At 34.1% G+C, this 15,587-nt stretch overlaps 1 protein-coding gene and 1 non-coding gene across 3 annotated transcripts in view; one reads left to right on the top strand and one right to left on the bottom strand.

Moving 5' to 3' along the window:
- Fur2 (furin-like protease 2) overlaps positions 1-15,587 on the top strand; it is a 918,757-nt gene that overhangs the window by 46,722 nt on the left and 856,448 nt on the right. The window lies entirely within an intron of this gene.
- On the bottom strand, positions 547-619 carry TRNAT-GGU (transfer RNA threonine (anticodon GGU)). The gene has a single exon. It is a non-coding gene; the product is annotated as a tRNA-Thr (tRNA).

Here is a 15,587-nt window from a genome sequence, read left to right as displayed (position 1 = left end):
ATAAAAAAGCTATTGCGATGGCAGAAAACGGAGATTTCCAAGAAGTAAATAAATTTTACAAAGCCTCAAAATAATGATTGAAATATCCTACAAGACTATTTCCTCCTTTTGTAAATGCATAACATGATTCAATTTATTAATTCAGGATACGAATGTTGTAGTCCATACATTGTTTATAAAAAAGCTGCTACGATCGTAGGAAACTAAGATTTCCAAGAAGTACATACATTTTATGAAGCCTAAAAATAATAATTAAGAGGTCCTACGAAGCTTATTTTTTTTGTTTTAACATAAAATGATAGAACTATAACATTAAGGGCACGAAAATTATAGAAAGTGCTTTGTTTATTGTGAAGCTTTGCGCTATTGGGAAACTGGGATTTTTTCAAAGAAAATCAATTTTACGTAATAAGTCAAATTATTATATATTGATCTCTTCCATCCAAATTGCTCTATATTTTTAGAGTTTTTTTTCTCAAGTAAAATTAGCTGGACTGTGAAAAAAACTTTGCTAATTAAAATTACAAAGCAGTAAAAAAAGACATCTGCCTTGGCCAGGAGTCGAACCTGGGCCTCCTTCTTACCGGGAAGTCGCGTTAACCAACTTCGCTACCGAAGCCTTGGTAGATACCCTTACTTACTGCTCTTTTAAGCGTATCTTAGGTCAAGTGCCAATAAAATCAATTGTACAAAGCTATAGAATAATAATTAAAAGGTCTTGAATGTAAAATAATTTTTTAAATTGTGTTTAGGGTACAAACGTTTTACACAATGATTTGTTTAAAATAAAGCTGCTGCAGTGACGATACCTGCTTGATTATTATTTGGAGACTTAGTGTAATTAATGTATTTTTAATACTGTGATGCCTTAAATGAAACGGTTCGATATTGGTATGCATTAAAAAAGATAAAGAATGAGTCTTGTAAGAGCCGTATTGTTCTTTTTAGGCTTTGTATCAAATAAAGTGGACACTTGCGAGTAATTGAATTTATTAACATTTCCCATCCATTACCAGATTGCCAAGGCAACTCGATTTTTTTCAGTTAAAATACGATTTGTAGAAAAATTGTCATACGTAGCAATTGAAAAAAAGTGCCACCTTCTTATATACCGTATGAGCAGGCATTGACTAAAAAATCGCCGTAAAATATAAAATGTAGCAATTGTGAAGAGGAGTTACCAAAACCTCGGTGGCGAAATAGGTAACGAAATTCTCGGCAAGAGAAGAATTCCAGGTTCGAGTCCTGGTCGAGGTGGCACTTTTTTTCAATTGCTACGTTTGACAATTTTTCTACAAATCGTAGTTTTAACTGATAAAAATCGAGTTGCCTCGGCAATCTCGTGATGTACGGGAAATGTAGATAAATTCAATTACTCGCATCAATACTTACCCATCGATAAAATTAGATAAATTTCTAATATTCTTATGCACCAGGTGGACACTTGTTTTATTCTTTAAAATCGTATATTTAATTAATATTTACTGCTCTTTAGCGGCCAGCTCTAGTGGCCAGCTCTAACCATTTCCTTTCCTCTTAGAGAAAGCTTTGTGATCAATAAAAAAAAAAAAATAAAATGAATAAATAATAATAATAATAATAATAATAGTACCAATAATGATAATAATATTAATAACGGTACATGACGTCACTGGAGCGTGGTTGTTGTACGCTAGAGTCTGAGTCACGTGTAATATTTTTTTACCGAGGGCACAAAGGGCAATTTTATGCCCAAGAGCATACTTTGCGCCCAGTAAATCACTTTAGACCCTAAGGCAGAAAAGGAGGGTGCAAAAAACTTTTCACTGTAAGGGGCAGTTGCACTTTGTAGTAATGGTAGGAAATAATAATAAACCTCGGGCTCAGGTAGTCGGCCTATGAGGCGCGTCCTCTGCTGGAGGGAAGCTTTCTGCGGGTGCATGGTTCTGAAGCATCTTGGTGGTTGAAATTTGTGCTTGTGGGTGGTTAGACTGAAATTAAATAGTTTCCGTTGATTGAAACGCTAAAGAGAAAATCTTGTTAAAAGATCGAAGGTAGGTTCCCGATTGAAACTGAAAATGACCAGTGCTATCAGCATTTTCAGCAAAAGTACTGAGATGGATCTGGAATATATCAGTTACTTAAGGTTACAGTTATCTCTGGAGCAGACAAAACTAGTGGACAGTGGGTGCTTGGGTATCCAAGTGTGAAGTTATACTTCTATGAAATTATATGTCAAACAATACAATTTTTAGTATAACAATACCCTTAATGAAACAATATTGTGGAACGAGGGTGGTGCAACTATCGTGGGAATCAGTATACCTACTTTGATTTGGTGTAATTTTAACTAATATGTAATTAGTTAACGATTATAAACAACAGATTACGGTACAATACAATAAAAATAATATATAGGCTGGCCAGTCCGAAACTGTGCTCTTTCATCGAATCTTCCGGTGATTTTAGAACAACATTCTGCTGCCTACGCTGATTACATCCGTAACGTCACGCTCACATCTATCACGTACGATCCCACACTTATTTCTCGTCCATATTTAATATCCAAAATATAATTGTACGTGGAAAATTTAAAAAAAACTATCCTGTAGTATAATTTTCTTCAATAGTTACATGCCAGTGAATGCCCCTTCAGGACTTTCATCACACATAGGTTTTTTTGACAGATATTATTCAAACGTCAAACGTATATTGAAATAGCATAAAAAATACCAATAAAAATTACAGCTCGTTTGACTATACCAGTATCTTATATATGTTACATTTCAAAAATTTTATATTCAACATATAACCTCATGAATAAGTCACGTTAAATGGCATTTATATGATTTTTAGGAATCTCCCAATTTTTTGGGTACAAAAGATTACTTTTAGATAAACCTATGGAATTTTCTAATAGACCCACAAGTTTAATTTTAAATAAATTTAGAAAGAGGAGATAAGGTGCGCGTAAAAGCATGTATGTGAGTACATCTACATAAGAAAAACAATTGATAGCTTTAATACACATTAGCGTTCCTCTCACTTCTCTGAATCGTTCCCCCTCTAACTTTATGAAGAACGTCTTTAAGTCAAAAAATCACTTTAATTACGAATGAAATAGTTGTAAAAGAATAAAACACAATAAAAATTATTCATTGTATTTATACAGAGTGGTACAGATGCAATTTCTGTCTAAGACATTGACAAACTATTTTTACCTCTAGAAAGGAAGGAAGTAATTCAAATCTCTTTGAAAACTTTTTTTTTTTTTTTTAATTTGTTAAAAGAAAAAGAAATAAAATTTATAAAATTTAAAATGTGTGGCATGGTGATGTGGTGTGGCATCATGTAGTGTAGAGGAAACCGGAAGTACGTCACGAGGGGCGGGGCGAAGGGGGAGAATCAAGCAAAATCCACTTTCGTCACACTATTTCTTAAGGTCAAAATCTGAAATCGTTGGTTTACCCCCGCGCATAACGTGCCTATAGAAGCATAACTTCAAAAAGATCTTGTACTCACTGAACTTGAAAAAATGTTTAAAAATATGTTGGAAGCAGCAATGACAACTTAAACCAAAACAGCAATGCTGACAAATTAAAGTAAGAAAGTGGCATTAAACCTACTGTATAATTTTAAGGATGGCCATAAAAAGACACGGAAGAAGATGTAAAATCTTCTAGAATAAGCTGATAATAATCTGACTAACAAGACGTACAGATCAGAAAAAAAAAAATCACACATTCTATTCCATTAAAATTCGTGAAAAGTATGTTGACAGGCAAGTTGAACAGGAGCCCAGAGGCTCTGAAAGAGACCCCTAATCCTTGTCCTAAATAAGGAAAAAAGACCGAGGAAAATCAAAAGCTTATACCTAAAATAACAATCAATAGTAGTGATAGTGGCAAACAAGATAATGGCAGAAAAAAAAAGGAGGAGAAAATTTTCATTAAGGTCGAGGAAGTATAGAGCTTTACCGAGGTCCCAAAGAAGATGAGGACTGATTTCAAACTGAAAGAGGCTGAGATTACAATCGAAGGAGTCAATGGGACTAAAAATGGAGATCTTCTCCTCAAAGTAAGAGGAATAAAGGACAGAGGGGCTTTTGTTAGCGGTATAGCTAAGCCTATGGAAGGGCTATGATCCGTTAAAAAGGATGAGAAAAGGGTAATGCTTGAAATCCGCGATCTAGTTCCGATGACTCAGAAGGCCGACGTTGAACTTGTTTTGAGTAGGATCCCTAGTCACTTGCTACAGATGAGAATAGTGACGCTGCTAGGAGCGAATAAAAGAGAGTAGAAGGTAGCTTTGGTAAGCACTAGAGACACTGATGCCAGAACTATAGAAAAAATGAGAAGCTTGTTAATAGGCTTCACAAGCTGCCAAGTAAAGAGATGGGTTGAAGTCTTCAGATGCTACCGGTGTCTGGAGTATGGACTCATAGCCCGAAACTGCAATAAAGGACTTGTTGAAGCTACGCTTCCAATAAGGTAGCTGCAATCACCGCAAAAAAGATTGCAAGGGGGAGGCCCCATGTTTCGCTTGCGGAACATAAGGTGCCAAACACGGAGCAGGTAGCGCTAGCTGTCAAGCATTTAAAAAGGCACTAGAAGAGGCCAGGAGTAAGGTGCCTACAAAGTGCAGATAGAGTTAAAGAGGACAAAAACGGAATGACCATTGCAGATCCAAGTTGTGCTGACGTACCCAAGCCATTAGCAAGGAGAAGCGACGGGAATCGATGTTTCTGCAAAACAGCAGATAACCAAATGAAATAAAGAGTAGATAACATTAGGACGGTGAAAACACTCCGATAGGAAGCCACGTCAATGGTCAACACTCCGTGTGTACATATTACAGTAACATTGCACGTATCAACAAATTTCTAATAATAAAAATAGTTGTCTTAAATGAACTATTGTGGTAATTGCATACTTTACTTTTTTTTTGTTCAGCTGCCATACAATGATATAATAATATTTAGTATGTTAAAAAAAAATTAATTATAAAGTTATGTTGTTTACAATAATTTAAAAAAATTTATGTCATTTCTCTGATTATTTTATAAGTCACAAAATGTAATGTTGTATGTTTATTGACAATGATAACTAATTGTAAACTTAATGACAAATATATTATTAACAACTATTGAAAACATTTTTCGGAAGTTTTGTGTTGTATTTTGTCTTTTATGTTGTTTTGTGCACATGTATGAATATTTATGAGTTATGGATGAGGTTAATACAATATACTTCAACTAAACATATTTTAAAATGACAAACATCTTATTTTTACAGTAGCTGACGCTTCTGTTAAGTAACTTACGTATAATACATGCACTACATTGGATATTGAAGTGTTACGTCTGAACTTCTATAAGTGCAGGGTGGAACTCGTAGATTCGTTCTACAAACAAATAAATTTAATTTTTGTTCGTCAGGAACCAGCCATCGGCGCAAAGGCCTTATTTGCTTTTACTTACAGTATACTTTTCTTTGAAATCGTTGGCTCGGGTTGTGGTGTTAGGTTTCACCGAGCGATATGTAGGTATGGAGTGGTGTACGCTGAGCTGGCGTTGACTTACTGTTAGAGTTTATGTCTTATGCCATTCAGTAGTAGCGTATCTTATTCGTCTTTTTATCTTACGTGCTTGTAAAGGTCTTTGTCATACAGTGTCTATTTTATTTTTCCTCGATATTCAATTTATTCATTAAGGTAAGAATTATGTGTCAATCAATAAGAATTATTAGATCTTGAAATGTTTTTGAATCAAGAAAATTAATTTAATCAACAACCAAGTTATGTCTTATCTGATGATTTAATAAATTTAGAAAAGCCACAAATAATTAATTTTACAAATAGTATAAATAATAAAGTTTCTGATTCGCATTTACAATGTCATACAATTTCTACTTTCCTTAACTTAACTTACTTCTATGATCGTTGGTTAGCCGCTGCTTGCGCGCACGTAGTCGCAAGATCTTACAAGGTTGACCGCAAAGATGTTCCTAATCCTACACGAGAGCACTCGTGGAGATGACAATAATTAGGCTTTTAATTTTAAAGTCGGAACCCAAGTCGACGGTTCTTTCTCTCTTGTTCCTCCTTGATTCAATTTTTAGGCGAGTTTACAGTGGCCGGGTTTGTTCGAGCTTTTCTCACACAGCTTAGTCACCGAACTAAGTCTTACATCCGTTTAAACGACGCAACAGAACTCACTCTCCAACCTTTATAGTTACTTTGGAGCACTTGATGAAAGAGAAAAGGCGAATATTGTTATCTGCAGGGAGTTTTTATACTTTTGCGTTTAAGGAGGACACGTCAAGTTGGGGATCTGAACGACCAATCAGAGCTTAACTTAATTACCCTCGACTGACACGAGCACAGTCGTGGTGCAATAATTTCACAGTAATTGATGGTTAAAAATGCTGATCTCTCGGATTTTACATTAAGTACAAGTTGCTGTCGAAATTGTGTATGATATTCTTGTGTACATCCGCAATAAAGAATGTTGAAATTGTTAATTAATCACATTATTTGGTGTACTAATGCTTGTAAGATGAGCGTTTTATAAGATTGTTTGAGGTTGCACGCGTAGTTCGAGTTTTGCGATGGTAGCTTGTTTCAAAAGAAGTAAGTTACATGTTACGTGATTGCAGAATCAGGTGTACCGCTCGATGGTTCGAGATCGCTAAGCTTTTGCTTTTTATAATTTAAAAACAAAACTCTGTGTTTTGAAGTTATAATTATTAAGTAAATGACATGGGATGTCACAGAAGTATACAATGAACATAACTTTTCCTACTTTTGTTGTTTTTTTTAACATTTCGATGTTTAGTACGCCTTCAGTAGGAAAAATAGGGTTTACATCTGGTGAGCATCTAACTGGGGTAATCACAAGGAGTCCCTCGGGCCTGGTGCTTGCCCTCGTGACATGCGCCACCACTTCAGAAAACTTCCATTTTTACTGATCGTTAAGAAACAGTTTTAATTATTTACGGACTGTTTCTTTTTTATCTATCATTTGTACTGTGTGCTTCTTCTGTTTTGTTAAGTATTCAGTCTCTTGAAAATAATCTTTCCCTATCTTGATTTTCATCTTGGCCTACATTATTTTCGTCGTAATCTTGATCGTAGGCTGTTGCACGAATAATTTCCACCATGTATGAAAGTAGCATAATGTACCAACCAGCACAAGCAAAGATGGCAGTTGAGACGAATTTGTATAAACGCACGCATACTTCCTACAGAGCTAGGTCCCTATTATGTGCTACTCTATATCTTATGTGTACAGGATTGCTAATGACTTTAAAACATAAAATAACCTCGTTAGCAAAAAAATTCTTAAGTCCTTTAGTAGATAAACTAGGCCGATACGAGCACACGCCGAATCCAGCACACGTCCCCCTCCCTGCCCACGTGCACGACTGTGCGCGGACAGCTACGACTCTGCACGAAGCGCTAGGGTTTGTGCACAGCTTCCTTCTCTCTGGTTTGCCTGTAGGAGAGCGTGTTGTTTTGTATGTATATGGATGAGAGCCCCAACCACACGCTTATATCTGTGAGGTGTGAGGTGTGACAAATAAGTGTTACCTTTCCAAGGTAATACGTGTACACATATACATGTTTATCTACATATATAGATAAATACTTACGTACGATGCGTGTATGTATATATTTTTATAAAGATTTTTAATTTAAAATGTATAATGAGAGTGGGTAGGACAAGTAGTGGATTTTTATTTTTTAGGAAAATAATAGTAAATCTTAAAACATTTATTCTTATTTTTTAGAAAATTTATTTTGAATTACAATTTACAAAGTACGAATGACATAATTCTTAAATATTTATGTATACAGCTCTTTATTATCATCACTTTCATCTTCCCATTCTGTATATAAGTATAACTTTTTTATGCGTTTGACATTGTGAAGAGCACACAGGGTTTTGTAAGCTCCATTATGATGAGGGCAACTGGTAACCTGTTTTGGGAGCTCAAACAAAGGATAATCTGTCATATCAGTGACTTTAAATCCAAATCTTTCAAGCCACTTTTGTTTTAGTTCTGCATTCACAAAAATTTTGGTGGCATCTTTAAGATTCTCTCGTAGAATATTCCCAATCTCAGTGTACTTTATATTGCCTAAATTCCAGGCTAGTCCATGATAGTTATGTTTAAGATATGAATTTTGATCTTTATATTTCTGTGATAATTTACGCCAAGCAAAGGGTGCTTTGAAAAGATACAGTTGTACTTCAGCATCGTTTGGATGGAGCGGTAGAATAGCTAATTCTTTAAGCACGTAATCATCGCCAGGCTTCTTAAAGCCTTGCATGTCTACGATGTATTCCATTTTATCCTTTTTTCTACATAAAAACCTTAAAATTATTGTTTGAATCGTTCATAATTTTCACGTTTAGGAAATGATGATTTATTAGTTGAGAACTTTTCTGTTAAATTTTTCAGCCAAGATTTTTTATTTCCGTCATCATAATCATCCTTGGTTGAAAGTTTTTGATATTTGACATCAGTAGTAAATTTGCTAATGGTTGGCTTATGAGACATGTTGATCAATAAATATCTTTTTGAGCAAGTTGATTTTTTTATTTATAAAGGATTTTACAACATTTAAGATCTTTTGATTTTTGCCTAGTTTCTTTTTCTTTCCATTCTTCAGCGTGTCTTTTCTCAAATTTTTTCCACTCTTCTTGCCTTCGCCTATTCTCTTCTTTTTCTCTAGTCCAACTGCTCTGACCTTTTTCCATGACGGTTAACAGATTAATGAAGTTTGTAGTGTCATGCATCGGGTTTTATAGCCTCACATAAGTTTTTTGATATCCCCACTCATGGGACTGTACTGAACGATACGATCATGTAAAATTAAGCTGTAAGCTGATGTATTATTAGGAAAATTGTCGTGAGATTCGAATTCTAATCGCACATCTACGGGAGCATTCTTTAACGACTCATTTTGTTTAGAACAGTCAAGGACAATCAAAGGTACAGCATGTTGAAATTGATATTTGCTTAACAAAGGTGCACGATCTTTACCATAATATGAATTTTGAAAGTTTGCATACATATCATATAACAATGCAAAATGATTGTTTGTTATATTGATATTGAGATCCCCATAAGGATAATATTGTGAATTCAAATACAGTTTTACATTTCTTATATTACAATGATCAAACTGGCTAGCATTAATACCTCTCTGATTTTTACGATTTGTCTGAAAGGCTAGTATAACATAGCGTGGCTTTTCCAACTGATTGGACGTCTTGACCGTCCATATATGTTTCGATGTAGTAGGTAAAAGTGGATATTCATAAAGTTCCCAAGTTCGATAGCTCATAGATACAAATTTATCTTTTTGCAAATAATTAAGTAGACGAATTTTATGTGCATCCGACATTACAACGTAAGGCATAAGCCATTCTAGTTTTAATATTAAAATCTTGAAGTCTTCCCAAGTTGCCACTCCATTAGGTTCTGCAGCAGGAATTTCACTTTGTAAAACTGCATTCAAATCATTTCTAGATCTTGTGAGGATAAGTTCATGCTTTACATTAACAACTATTTAACGATAGTCTTCAGCAAAACCAAAAATCATACTGAGAGGAATCAAAAGATCAAAGTAGCCATTATTATTTGTTAGATTAAGTTCATTTGAAGTACCAAGCCAACCAGCATTTTCAGATAATACGTCTTGATCAGGATTGAGCGTTAGCCAGTTTTTAATGAGAGTTGTCGAACCTACATTTTTACACTTATCTATCTCTATAGCGTTAATCTCATATCTTATTTCTTAAAATAGATGAAGGATAGCATTGTTTACTAATTTAATATTTGCAGCTGTCGTAGTACCATCTGCTTTGACTACCCTTCCATGAATATGTAAGGAACTGCGGGATGGTAGCAGGCATAGGTCTTGATGTTGAATTGATATACGAATTTCATCACTATTATTATATGTTGATGATGCATATGGTTGATGAGCATGAATTTCATAGTGTGCGATAGACTCATCAAACGCAACGGGGGAGTGAATGCTTAAAATGTTATCCATCTTTAAGGTAACAATTTGAACGTTAGTTTACACCTTTTATTTTTAAGCCAAGACTTTTAAGAAACTGTATGTTTTGATTGGTCAATTTTTGATGCTTCAGTTGTCCTTTCTGACGTCTCGACGATTTAAAAGCTTGCCGTTGACTGAGCGCAGAAGTACATGTCAAGCTGTTTATATACTTTTTGTGATTATAAATGATACCCATTACGATGAAGGTTTAATGTGCAATCTTATCGTGATGACTTCTCCACGAAAATTGATTAAATTACCATCTTAATCAACTACGCGTAGTTGTAAGTGATCTATGACTCGTCCAATGACAGGTAAGTAGATTATTTGTGATGGAACTTCAATAATTTTATATCCTGGTGGTACCGCAGGAAAAAATTCATGAATTGTATGAACTTTTTTTCCGTTTATATAAGCTCCACTAGTGATGCTGCACTCAACTCGTAATGCGTTAATCTTGAGAATGGATACAGGTAAATCGGAGTCATGAGTTAAGTTATCTTGTAGTAATCGTTCAGTAAAACCTAGTAGTCGCCCTATAGAATCTTTTGGTCTGAAATCAATAGTATGACTACACCTAACAACACTACGAAGCGTATTATTATTTGGCTTGATACTGATACTTATATCTTTCGGTTGTAACACATTGACTAAAAATGACTGAATATCTTCAATTTCATAACTGCCAGTTGGAATAACTACCACTTGATCACCCACGTAAAATGTATTGTTATTTACGTCAATATTAGGAATTGAATTGAACGTTAGGAGTTCTACTAAACCAAGAACATATTTGTGTTTTGGTGATAATTCAATAGGTGGAAAATATTGCGCCTCTAGGGTAGAAGAAGTACCAGACAAACTAAGTGTTAATGTTTCTTCCATGACCGTCAATGTAAAACTGAGATTTTTTTTACTATTTTAAGTACTTATATATGTTTTGACAAAAACTTTAAGCACAAATGACCGCAGTTGTAAGAGTTAAATTTTTGATATCGTTTGTGATTATACTGAACTGTATCAACACCCCAATACAACATTAAATCAATAGGTGGCTGCAAATCTCCAAAACTGTCATAATAAACAACATTTTGGCCATATTTTCGATACGCCACCCAGTGAGTTCCAGGTCCATTCTTGTTGTCAAGATTTACTATAGCAGTTTTACAATACCATGGCCCATCACTGGGTAAGTCATTTCGCATAAATACTCCACGAAAAAAAGAAATTTTTAAACTCTTAGAGAATTTTATTAAATCTACATTTGTTAAAGCTCTTAAAGGTAATCTTACTTTTTTAGAATTTTTTTTTTTTTTTTTTTTTTTTTCAGACCTTTACCAAATGGTTTTAAATATACTCCCAATCCAGTTTTATGAGGCTTAAGATAGAGACCTTTTCCTAACGCAATAGCTACCATAGTTTTATTATGTCTTCGATTTTCTTCTAGTTTTTTTTTTGCAGACTTAGCCGCGTTTCCGCTCTTCATAATTCCTGCAATACCATTTGCCAAAGCGCCAGTTGCACTCAAGCCAGCAAATAAAGGAATCAGAAGTAAAGCTCCACCAATTCGAGCAGAAACGCGTAAAATACGAGGAATTTTAATACTTTTTTTACCACCACACATTTTAACTGCATTGCGAGCACCTTTTAAAGCACTACTGATTACTTTACGAGCATTTTTGCTCTTAGTATTCATTTGATGCGAGGCAGCCTTACTAACTGTGTTCATAGTAGTTTTTAGTTTCTTTTTTATACAGCATTTGTTTTTTGAACCTCTTTTCTTTTTCTTTTTCTGTTCCAAACCCATACCTAATTTACTCTTAAGCTTCATTGCACCTGTTACCAGAACAGCAGCTGTTTTTTCACCAATACTCGAATCTGAAGCCTTAACTCTTTGCCAAGCTCGCTCAGCTAAAATTTTATCTGCTTTGTTTCTAGTCTCAAGTTCGTATCGATTTTTCGAATAAGCTATATCATGCTCTTTGCACGCCGTATCCAGAGGATTTACTCCAAGATCACCTCTAGCAAGGCGTTCCGTAAGTTTAGTACCTGGACCACAGTACTGATAACCTGGTAAATGAATTTCTACAGGTAAAGAATTTATGATTTTATTTACAAGACCATATCCTCGCTTACAATGTATGATCATTTCACTTTGAAGGTTGGGTTGTGACTGAGTATTGCGAAAAAAATATGTATACTTATACTCATCAGATCAGTTGCAATGTAGTCATAGTATAACATAAAAAATGCAAGAGTATAAAGGGCAGTATCATTTTATCTCACAGTTCAGTTGTAACTATTACGTTATACAGCACAGACATGAAATTTAAAGAACAGTCTGTAACATTGCAAGTTCCAAATTTTGATGCTATTGTAAAACAAGAAAAGCGTGTAAATCGACATGGTGAGCTCCTTCCAGATAGTATTCGTGCTGTATTTTTTGGTCCATCCAACTGTGGTAAAACCAATAGCTTATTAGCATTAATAGTACATCCTAACGGACTGAAATTCAAAAATATATACGTATATTCAAAGTCATTGAATCAACCCAAATACAAATTTTTAAAAGAGCTATTAGAACCTATAGATGGTGTGAAGTACTTACCTTTCAGTGAACGCGAAGCAGTAGTCTCACCAGATGATGCCTTACCAAATTCTATTATTATTTTCGATGATATAGCTTGTGAAAAACAAGATAATGTGAAAGCCTTTTTCTGCATGGGAAGACATAAAAATGTAGACTGTTTCTATCTTTGTCAGTCATATGCTCAAGTACCAAAACATCTTGTGAGAGACAACGTAAATTTTTTAGCTTTATTTCGTCAGGATGAAGTAAATTTGAGACATGTGTATGATGATCATGTAAATTCAGATATGCCATATACTAAATTTAAAGAGTTATGCTCTAGCTGTTGGAATGATGATCGATATTAATTTGTTGTTATAAACAAGGATGTACAGATAAAAAATGGTCGATATAGAAAAGGTTTTGACAATTTTGCTTTAAATATAAGAGATACATATCAAAAATTTGTAGTCCAACGAAAGCCATTAAAGCATCAACATGTATGAAGGAGAAAAAGACGTACTTAATCAATTAGTAAAGGCAAGAGAGGCCGTGAAAAAAAAGTACAGACAGTTAAAGTTGGAAAAAGGTGAAGTTGAAAAAGTCCTAAGCGAAACTTTTAAACCAATAACAGAACCTTTACAGGAAATTGTTACTACAACCAAGAAAAATGAAAGAAATTCATCTGTAACCTATAACTACTTAAATAACGATAAAAATAAAGATGTTACGAAAGCAAAAACTAAAGAACCACCCAACAATGATAATAGCACGGTGTTCGAGTCTGCTGCCAGTGAAAGTGATGATAATATGAATGAAGATACTGATGAAATGAACAAAACTATTCAATATATGTCTAATAATGTTGAAATCAATGAAAACTTATCGAGGAACTCATATTTGCAAATGCTTGATAATGATCAAAAAAAGTTATTGGATTTGATGTATGGGGTACGAAAAGAAAATAGAACATATAAACTTGGGAATTTACCAATATATTTTGATAATAATAAAATTACAATGGACAAACTCGAATTTCCAATGACTGACGGATTAATGGAGCTACTCATAAAAAAACACCCGAATACAAATCTTACAACGGAAGAGGATATGCAAAAATATTATATGCTTTTAAAAATTTCGAGTGTTCATAGAAGAGGATTTGATAAAAATGAACCTCTTAGGCAACATAACAGTCACAAATTTAATAAAATTATTGCTCCTATGTTCGATTACGTTCCAAGTAAAACTGGAGGATCATTATTACCACAATACAAAATCGCTCGAAAAACACAGCATGTAGATTACGTGCACTGGGACAATCCCAACGAACTTGTGGATCGTTTACGATTACTCACAGCTGAAAGATCGGCAGGAAATCCAAGTCATGACAATGAAATAATATCAATTATTGAAGAGCTACGTGAGGCAGGGTATATATATTAAGGTGAGCAGTCATTTTGTTTCAGTATCACAATGAGTGTTGATGTATTTGGTCGTAAACTAGGTAGGAGTAAAGGCGGTACCCAAGGTCCTCCTGGGGTTGGATACAAACTTACTGAAGATGGACAGTATGACTTAGATAATAAAAAATTGTGCAATGTTGCAGCACCGAAACAACCTCGAGATGCTGTAAATCGTGCTTACTTAACTGAAAAAATTATAAGTATTGAAAAAGAAATGGATAGCATTCGAATTTTCATATACAATTTACAAAAAAAATTCCCATTTATTCAAGCTGATTCAACAAAAATAAATTTAGACATTTAACACATGGAACGAGTTGTCGAGGAACTTCACAAGGCAGCAAGACGTAATTATCCTCGTCGAAAATTTGACGTGCGTGGCTTAGATGAGACTTGGCAAGCGGACCTTGTCGAGATGCAGCCTTATGCTAGTAAAAACAAAGGTTATAGGTATATACTTACTGTAATAGATGTTTTTTCAAAGTATGCATGGGCTTTACCGATAAAGAAAAAAACAGGTGAAATAGTGTCAACAGCGATGCAGTCTATATTAAAGGACGGAAGGGTGCCAGTAAACTTGCAAACTGACCACGGCAAGGAATTCTACAATTTTAAGTTTCAAAATCTAATGCAAAAATATAAAATAAACTTATACTCAACCTACAGCAACCTCAAAGCATCTAAATGCGAACGATTCAATCGTACTTTAAAAGACCTTATGTGGAAACAATTTAGCTTACAAGGCAATTACAAATGGTTCCATGTTTTACAAACGTTGATCGAATTATGTAATAATAGAAAACATCAAACAATTGGTATGAAACCAAAAGATGTTACTACTGAAAACGAAATTCAAGTCCTGACAAAATTTAAAAAAAGATGCAAACGTAGCAGCAAACCAAAACCAAAATTCAAAGTTGGTGATAAAGTACGCGTGAGCAAAATAAAACAAGTATTTGAAAAAGGCTATACTCCTAATTGGTCAACAGAATTATTTACAATCACTAATGTAGCAGGAACAAATCCAACTACGTATCGTTTCAAAGATTATCGAGATCAACCTATCTCCGGAGGTTTTTATGAGCAGGAACTGCAAAAAACAAAAAATCCTGATATTTACCTGGTGGAAAAAGTTCTTCGAAGACGTGGACAGCAAGTTTTTGTAAAGTGGTTGGGTTTTAACAACACTTACAATAGTTGGATTGATAAGCGTAAATTATGAAAAAATCTTTTTTCCATAACAAGTAAAAAATACTTTTTATATAATTGATCAAATAAATTATTAAAATAAAACTTTTTTAATTTTTAAAAAATGTGTTAAGAAAATTTTGTTCAATTTGATGTATTAAATTGAATATTATATTAAGAAAAAAATCGTTATAACTGTAACAGGAAGTGTATTCGAGAAATAAATACTCGAAATTTGAGAGAAATTGTCATTTTATTTACTTATTCTTAATCATAAGAAAATACAATATGTTTCCCATTGTACATTA

This window comes from Copidosoma floridanum, unplaced genomic scaffold (genome assembly GCF_036245765.1).
Source record: "Copidosoma floridanum isolate Cflo_tuat_1 unplaced genomic scaffold, Cflo_Japanese_pri ptg000022l, whole genome shotgun sequence".
Classification (NCBI taxonomy): Eukaryota; Metazoa; Arthropoda; class Insecta; order Hymenoptera; family Encyrtidae; genus Copidosoma; species Copidosoma floridanum.
This window is presented reverse-complemented; position numbering and strand designations above follow the sequence as displayed.